Genomic DNA, 7,523 nt, shown 5'->3' on the forward strand with positions numbered 1-7,523 from the left:
TTTTAGTTCCTTAATTTCATCTGTTTTTGTTGCTAGATTGCGTTTTGTGGTGTTTCCCGAGATGCGGGGACATTTTTTAAGCAGTTCCTCGGAGAAGTGAGCCCTTGCCATAACCGGTGGTAATTTGTTAGTGATCCTTTGATTTTGCAGGTCTCTACATTTAGTCATTATTGCCGGTATTATTGGATCTGACCATTTCAGCCTTTTGAGGTTTTCGGAGTGGTCTCTTCTTGAAGTTTGGCTGATTGTAGCGTGATGTGCTGGATTAAATGACATTGTGATCACTTGGGGACGATGGTCACTGTCACCTTGAGCGGCGATGGTATAATTCTCGATCAGGGGGAGGATTACCTTGTTGCAAACTGTGTAGTCTAGGAAGGAGTGGATGCGCCCGTTTGACCTTGTCCAGTTCGGTGGATTGTCCTTAGGGAAGCGACCATTCAAGACTGTGTAGCCTATGGCACTGAATTGAAGAACCATGTATCCACCAATGTTGCTATGTTTGGTGCCAGGGGGTTTTGTTTGTTCAAGGATGTCGGGCCACAGAGCTCGTGGTCTTCTGGGGGTTCTTGAAAAAGATTTGTGCTATAGTCGCCGGGCTGTTGTAATTGCTTTCCAGATCACACAAAGTCTGTATTAGATGATTAAACTTCGTTTTTTTATCCTTGGTGCTTGGTGAAATGTAAACGTTGATCAAGAACAGAGTATCGGTGTGTTCGGTGTTATCTATCCTTATCCAGAGGATCCAGTCTTCCTTAAGTGTCATTTTTATGATGTTGACATTTAGCTTAACTGAGATGTAGATGGTGAGACCACCGCTGGGTCGACCGGATTTGTGCAACTTCTGGGCTGGGACTCTGTATTCCAGGTATCCTTCTATTGGGAGGCTAACCATGGACCATGTTTCCTGCAGTAGTATGATTTCATGGTTTTTTAAGAATTTTATCACGTTGATGGATTGGAGTTTTGGGGTAAGACCACTGATGTTCCATGAACATACTGAGAGACCGGACTGGGTACTGGTTCAATTTTGGTTACCCCTGTTCAGAGCCCCTGGCAGCCATCCCCAGTCAGGCACCGTCGTTTTAACCTCCTCGGTTCCAATGCGTATTGCCTTTCCTGGGGATCGGCTTTTTGCAGATCGTAGTATTGAGATAGTTGAAGAGCCTGGTCGATCCGATACGGCCGGTGGTTTTGCAAGAACTGACGGATACCGTGGTTCGGGCTGTTGGACTATTTTAATTCCCCATGAATTGAATAGGTCAGACATTGATAAGACTTGCTCCATGATTGTTGTAGATGAAAAAGTGATTAATGTTGATTCAGAGGATTGGTTACCTTAAGTAGGTGTGAATTCAATTGAAAGTATGTAATTGGATTCAATGTGGTAAAGTTCGGGAATATTTTTAAAAAGTTTCAGAATGTTCCCTCTATTCAAGATGTCGTGAGGTCCTTTGGTGTGGTATTCAGGAATGAATAACAATTTCGTGTTTGGGGTTGTGGTTGTAGAGACCTGACATGGGGTCTTATAATCCTGTTTGACTATTACCAGTGGTGAATCAACTCTTCTTCGGGTATGGAGTAACTGTTGCTTCTGGCCCACTTGTTGGGGTTGTGGGTCCTCAATTCTTGGGGGATATTTACCTATTTGTGTTGTGTCCCGATTCTTGAATAGCATAATTTGAAAGTTCTCTTTACGTATTAACAGGTGCTCATCCTCGTGCTGGGCTATCATTGCCCTGTTTTTGTTCTCCCTTAATGTATTGGCCATGTCTGTGGTAGCTGTCGTGTCTTCTTGCTTGATTATGGCCGTGTAGGGCAGTGTTTCTGGTTTTATGATTCTTTCAAGGTTATCTGACGTCGGGGGGTGTAGAGACTGAACTGGGACCTCGCCCCGAGCTGCCGATAAGTCCTTATGGGTTTTTCTGAGGATGGGTTACAATTGCGTCTTACTGGTTACTACAGTATTCGCCTGCAAAGGGGAATTTTGTGATGGTAAAAGAGTGCTGTCTAGGCTCACTGAATTGGTTGAGCTGCGACGTGTAATGTCTTTTTCAACGTAACGGGGAACCTCTATACTGTGTCTATTATGTTTTTTCCTTAGTCTCTTCCTTTCCCTTTTGCTTAGATGATGATTTTGAGGAGGTTTAGTCGTTAGACTCAGTCGCGGGACCATGTCTCCGGTGTCATTGTCTAACTTTGTCTAAGACGTAGGCGTTTTTTCTGTTATTGACATAATATTGTTTTTATTATTTGGTTTGATGGTATGAAAGATACTAAACTATTTAGGAGCCAATTGCTTATCTGGAGATGTTACTGAAGCTGAAACATGAGTCGATTGAATATCGGATTTTGCTGGTAGGTCTTTGATGCCGTTACTTGTTTTTTCTCGCTTGTGCTCTGGTCCGTAATTTTTTGGCTGATTACGCTATTTGTGGGCGAACGTATCCGATGTGATGTCTCATGTGCACCTGATGGTAATTTCCTTATTTCTGTCAGTACCATGGTGAGAAACTGGGGAAGCGTAGACAAGCTGTCTATAATTGGAGAGCAGCAGCATATCGCTTGGGTCAGGTTAACTTTGGATTGTGCTTTTGTGATTAGGGCATTCAGGCCTTCCAGTTTGTTGTCGATCCCTGCTGTGTAAACAGCTAATGTGTTTAAAAGGTCGACTTGTAAATCAAGTTTATCTGAGTGGTAGTTTAATGCGGATACTGTAGATTGTAGGGTATGCAGGAGCTGGGGCCAGACGGTAATGCAGTCAACCGCTGTGGGATCGCAGCCTTCAGTCTCAATTTTTGTTTTGTTTGCTTCCGTTTTAAAAAAGGACAGGTCTAACAGGGAGCGATCGTTAGGCTCTCCTTTCTTGCCTATTGGTGATTCTTGAAGGACCAGAACTGGTGGTGTCGTTGGTGTTAACGGTTTGATGGTGCCCGGTATTGTCCTGGTCCACTGTGCTGCTTGTGGGGTGAGTTGTATTTTGTTTCTTAAAGATAATGGGATATCTACGTGTAGATTGGCTCCCTGCTGCAGGGGTGATCCGGTGTTGCTTGGGGCGTCTTCACTTGAAATTGATATTGGCGATAGGCATTGATCCTTGTTTGGTTGATGGGCTTGTTGTTTAGTGGAGAATATGCCACCGGGCAGAGTAGCTGGTGTTGACCCCTTTTGCTCTGACGTCCAGGGTTCGTCTCTTGCATAGTCACTGTCTAGGGATATGATGGTACCCGGAATATAAGACTGTTCGTGGATCTGTACCTGTACTTCAATCTGAACAGGAGTAGCGTTAAGAGGTTTTTGAAAGGACTGAGCTGGTAAAGGCGATAATTCTTTGTGGTTTGTTAAAGTTTGGACTTTGAGTCCTGGTTTCTTAAAAAAGTCTCTGAGAGTCCTCTTTCTTGTGTCATTGGTAATTTCTTCCTGCGTATTGGGATGTTTGATGGAAGTCGCTGGGGAAATTGAAGTTTCCATCTTAGTGGTATGGCCAGAAGGGCCAGATTCGTAACCATGGTGCTGTGAAGAGGGTGGGGATAGCACCTGCAATGTCTCCTGCTCCCCAGGTGATTCTATGAGGTCTTTGTTTGTCTTCTTACGCGTTTTTGCTGCTTCTTTTTTAAGCCTACCAGACCGCATTGTGGTGTGAGGCTCTACCTGACCGCATTGTGGTGTGAGGCTCTGCTTATTCTGTTGTTCTTGTTTGATTATTTTATTATGTATTTATTAGTTAATTTTTTGATTATTTGGTGGTGTGGGGGGGAGGGTGGGGGTGGTCGGGGGTGGGAGAGCAGGCGCTATCCTGAGCAATTTGCCCGGCTCAATCCCTCTTCAATCCCTCTTCACGACCCCCTCTGTGCTTCCAACTCCACTCCCAACTCCACTTGCAGGTTGTCTTTGACCCGCGGTTGTCCCACAGCACGCCCCCCACCTCGCCTCACCTCCAGCCGCGATCACTCTCCCTGCGGCGACGGCGTCAGCGTTCTAGTAATGGTGGTGGCAGGGGTGGCTAGAGGACCCGACTGCGGTGGTCCTGGTGAGTCTTGTTGCGGCGGTGGCGCACAGCTCTCAACCCTGATCACGGCAGCCTCCGCCGGTGCCCTGCTCTGCACCGCGCTTCTCCCTCGCGGCCTGCGGCTCGTCCCCCGGCTGCCTTCTGCCGCGCAAGCCGTCCCCTTGCTTGCCTGCAGCGGCAATGCGATGTGGCAGTGATGGTGGTTCTGCAGTTGTAGCTGAGCTGAGCTTTGGCCCAGCTGTGGCGGGTGGCGGATGGCGGGTGGCGGGAGAGGTGTACTCGCTGACTCCCTGCTCACCCGATCGTGCTCCACCTTTGCTCCTCTGCTCTCTACGGCTTCCGGCTTCCGTTGGAAGCACTCCAAGTCCTGGGTCCCTTCACCAAATGGTAGAGGCACTCACAGACGGCAGGAAGCTGTCTCAATGATCAATGTTCAGTGAAAAAAAAACTTTGCCCACTCCGAGGCTGCGAAGCTGCGAAGTGCTGCGAGGCGCTAGAATCGACGTGCGGGGGGTGGCTGTAGCAGGAGCCTACCTGCAGGGGGACCGGAGCTCGACTGCTCCGCTGCTCTGCCCCTCAACACTTCTCGCTTCTCGGGACTAAGGCAGGCTGGCGCCGACTATGGCGGCTGCAGGGAACCAGAGCAGAGTGGAACGGGAGCAGGAGCGGGAGCCTGACAGGAGCGGGACCCGAGGCACTGCCGCTCTACCGCTCTACCGTTCAGCTCGTCAGAGGTTGGTGGCTCCTGATCTCCCAACGTTCTTTACAGAGTTCTTTCCCGGCGGTCAGCCAACGCCGCCACAGCTACGGCTACAGCCTCTGCTCGGTTGACTCTGGTCTGCGATCTCGGGCTCGGTCTGCGGTAAACTCCGAACTGGATGCTCAGTGAACTCAGTGTGTAATTCTCCCTGTTAGCAGTGTATCATACTGAAGTGAGGAAATTAGTGAGAAGGTTGTATTATGCAAAAAGTCCAGCACTTAAGCTAAAACAGTTAAACAGTGTTCTTTTGCATGGATCTGTATTAGATGTAAAGAACATTTGTGATGAAATTGAGGTTAGTTACTTTCGTGAAAAAGAGGACAGTGCAGAAACTGAAACAGTAATAGAAGGAAATGTAGAAGAAAATGTACAGAATTTTAGTACAGATAATTTTGACCAAGAAATTACAAGGTTTAAGGTCATTTCAGGTGAAAGGCCAAACTTTTCTTGTGTGTGTTGTCAACAAACTCATTATAAGAATCAGACTAGGTTAGTTGATTTATATGTAAAAAGTGAAAAGGAAAATAATAATGAGTGGAAGGTTTTTGCAACTTATTTGTCGGTAGAAAATTGTTTTGATTTGGGTTCTGATCAACGTATTTGTAAATATTGTTATAATAAATTAAATGATAACAAAATGCCTGCTAGAGCTGTACATAATAATCTTGAGTTGGTAAATATTCCTTCTGAACTGATGGATTTAAATACCTATGAGTCTATTCTGATTCAATGTGTGCATCCATTTCAGGCTATTGTTCGCATGGAGCCTAAGACAGGGAAATTGCCTCCTTCCGATTTACAGAGAGGATTAAAGGGAAGAGTTGTCTATTTGCCTCTAGATTTAAAGAAAAATATTGAAACAATTGGTGTAGAAAAAGTGGAAGAGGAACCTCTAGTTATTCTAGTTAATGGCGTTCCTACAAAGAGTAAGAAAATCTGGCAAGAATTAGTGGATGTTAGGAAAGTGAAAAAGGCAACGTTATATTTGGTAAAAAACAATCAATACTACAAAAATGTATATGTAGGAGAAGAGGAAACAACTGTAGAAGAGGACAGTGATTTGTCAGCTTTGCAAATTGAAAAAGTGGATGTGTCCAGAAGTGAACAAATTTATGAACATTATAGTGTTCATCCTTCGCATTCCAATGAAGTAATGGGGAATGCTATTGAGTTATTCCAAATGAAAGAAGCAAAAGGAAGTCCCATTAGTGTATGGGAAGAAAGCTTGGAAGCTCGTTGTTTTCCTTAGTCATTTCCAACAGGTCAAGGTGGACGATATGATGACCGACCTGTGCAGATTCCTGTATCTGAATACCGCACATCAAGATTATATGCAGAAGATCCAAGGTTTTGCCAATGTATTTCATATTTGTTTCATCTTCTGTTTGAGAGTGACTTGTCTGGACTTTCTTATGCAGTGAACCATATACTAAAAAGTGTAGTACATCTGCAAAATGTTTCAGCAAGGGACTTTATGGATAAAGTCCAACAGAAAGATACTGTTTTGGAATCTCAGCTAATTAATCTCATGGCATGTCAGTGTGGTACTAACGAGTATTGGTACCGTCGTCATGGGGATTTGAAATGTATAGTAAGAAACTTAGGAACTCCTACATGGTTCCTTACTCTAAGCTGTGCTGAGTATGCTTGGGAAGATTTACTTTAATTTCTTCGAGAGGCAAATGCAAACATAGAAAACATAGAATACAAGACACCTGGAGAACTGTGCTCTTTGGATCCAGTTAATGTATGCAGGTATTTCAATCATAGATTTGAAACTATGATGTCTTTTATCACAAACAAAAAAAATCCTCCTCTTGGGTAGGTTCTTGCTTTCTTTTGGAGAAAGGAGTATCAAGCAAGAGGTGCGCCTCACATACATATGCTGCTATGGATCAAAGATGCCCTCAAATTTGGAACAGATTCGGATGACACAGTGATGAGTTTTATTGAACAGTATTCTACATGTGCTGTTCCTAAAAGTACAGAACAAAAGAATTTAAAACATCAAGTCTTACGGTTCTAAACCCATCGTTGTGGAAAATACTGTTGTCGAAAATACAAATCAAAGGAAAAGTTCTACACAAAATGTCGTTTTGGATTTCCCCGACCAGTAATATCAAAAGGAAGAGTGAACAATTTTATGTCATCTTTGCGACATACTGTCACAAGAACATCACTGAAAAATACCTACAACTTAAGAAGAAATGAAGAGTCAAAATACATAAATGACTATAACCCAGTCATTTTGTCCATTTGGAATGCTAACATGGATATTCAATATGTTGCAGACAACTCCATTGCTGTGGCTCGATATGTAACATCTTACATTATGAAATCTGAAAAGACAGAACTAAAGGAAATGTGGGATTACATTTCTCATGGAAAGAGCCTAAGTAAGAAATTGTACAGCTACAGTTTGAAGATGTTGTCTCATCGAGAAATTGGAGCATAAGAATGTTCAGATCGCTTATCATCTGCAAGTCTATATGCCAAATCTAGAACAATCATTTGGGTGAGTTTAGGTCTTGCAAGAACACAAAACCGAGCTTTGAAATCTGTACAAGAAATTGAGTATTTAGCAGAGAAAGAATCAAACAGTAAAGATATTTTGAAGACAAATATGTTGGATACATACTATCCAAATAGAAGTAATCTTCTTGAGAACGTTTGTCTCTATGAAGTACTGCAAAGCTATTCTTTTAAGAGGAATATTACAGAAGATATCAATAAAGGTGTATATGCTGTGATTTG

Source organism: Lissotriton helveticus, chromosome 2_1 (genome assembly GCF_964261635.1).
Source record: "Lissotriton helveticus chromosome 2_1, aLisHel1.1, whole genome shotgun sequence".
Classification (NCBI taxonomy): domain Eukaryota; kingdom Metazoa; phylum Chordata; class Amphibia; order Caudata; family Salamandridae; genus Lissotriton; species Lissotriton helveticus.